Raw genomic sequence first — 1,496 nt, forward strand, 5'->3', positions numbered from 1 at the left:
AACAACAGTGACAAAACAAGTAGGATACTCAATGGTGGGGAGTGACTTGTCTCCAGGGTGCCCTGAATCAACTCATCCACATCAGTTCCTTATTTATCTCAGGTATATCTACTTAAGCCACAACATGTCTGTATTCTGTATCTACTATGAAATATGCCAGCTCTATAAGGCACGCTCATGCTGGGCACCCTGCTAGGAGATTTACACTGTCCTCTCTATAGCCATGTCAGGTAGAGCCTAATATTCCCATTTTACAGATGAGAAAAGTGAGACACAGGAAAGTCACACAGCTTAGCCAGAGTCCCATGGCTAGCACGTTATTGAGTGGAAATGGCACATACCAAAGCCTGTCTTCCCACTCTACTGTGTTTTTAATCACTGTCTGAATGGGGAAAGGATAAGAATGAGCAAGACACAATTCCCACTTTTAGGAGGTTCTAGTCTAGTTGCAGAGGTAATTATGTACACAGAGATATGAGGGGACTTCAAAAAGTTTATGGAAGAAAGGAATTAAAAGATAATACTGATCTTTCCATGAACTTTTTGAAGTCCCTTCATATGTGTGCACAAGCAGAGTAAAGGTCTGAGGGAGAGGAAGGGGAGTATATTAGTCAGCTATTGCTGCCATAACAAACAACCCCAAACCCCAGCAATTAAAACAACAGCTCTTGCTCACTTATCTGTGAGTTGGCTTATCTGGCTTGGGCTCCATTTAGCAGCTTTGCTTCAGGTTGAAGATCTGCTGGGCTTGGGTGCTCACCATGGGATGGATTGAGGTCTGCTGATCATGGGCCCGCAAGTGATGGTGGCCATCTCCTGAGGGAAGCTCTTCTCGTGGTGATGGCAGAGACACAAAGGGAAAAGTACAAACACACAAGTACATTGCAAGCTGTTGCTTGCTTTGTTTCCACTAATCTCCCATTGGCTGAAGCAGATCTCACGGCCAAGTCCCAAAATCAAGAGGCAGAGCACAGGGTAAGGAGGGATATAGAAGAGGTGAAGAACTGGGCCCAATAATCTAATCTACTCCATAGAACTTTAGTCTTTACAGTAAAATATTCACTTTATTAATTTTCAAATGGTAAGTATTTTTTTAAATTTAAAACCAATTTTTAAAATACTACAGTGTAAAACCCATCCCAGGAAGGTTAGATGGACATACCCCAAGGCCACATTTCCCAACCCATCTGCTATACGCCAATAATACACACACACACACNGAGATCCCTCAATTATCGGACCTACCAATATTTTATGTACCAATCAGAAAAAAAGCATCACCATTTAAGCTATAGCACAATGCTTGCATACCTCTTAGAATTTTTATTATATAGTTATTAAAAGAGCACTTGTAAATGTATTTAGACCGATTTGTAGGATATCACACTCTTGTGTAAAGGAAAATACACTCGAAAGTAACTGGTTGAGGTAATCTTCTCTGACTTTCTTCACATACAGAACTCGAATATTTAGAATCACTTTGTGACTTAGAGTCA

The 1,496-nt window shown here is 40.9% G+C and overlaps 1 long non-coding RNA gene across 4 annotated transcripts in view; it reads right to left on the reverse strand.

Moving 5' to 3' along the window:
- Positions 1 to 948, reverse strand: part of LOC103581417 — a 5,802-nt gene extending 4,854 nt beyond the window's left edge. Inside the window, exon 1 of one of the 4 annotated variants that reach the window (XR_549663.1) lies at positions 677 to 948. This is a non-coding gene — a long non-coding RNA (uncharacterized LOC103581417). The remainder of the gene's footprint in view (positions 1 to 676) is intronic. The other 3 variants (XR_549664.1, XR_549662.1, XR_549665.1) reach the window with 3 other exon arrangements.
- Between the last annotated feature and the right edge of the window lie 548 nt (positions 949 to 1,496).

This window comes from Galeopterus variegatus, unplaced genomic scaffold (assembly GCF_000696425.1).
Source record: "Galeopterus variegatus unplaced genomic scaffold, G_variegatus-3.0.2 Scaffold13002, whole genome shotgun sequence".
Classification (NCBI taxonomy): Eukaryota; Metazoa; Chordata; class Mammalia; order Dermoptera; family Cynocephalidae; genus Galeopterus; species Galeopterus variegatus.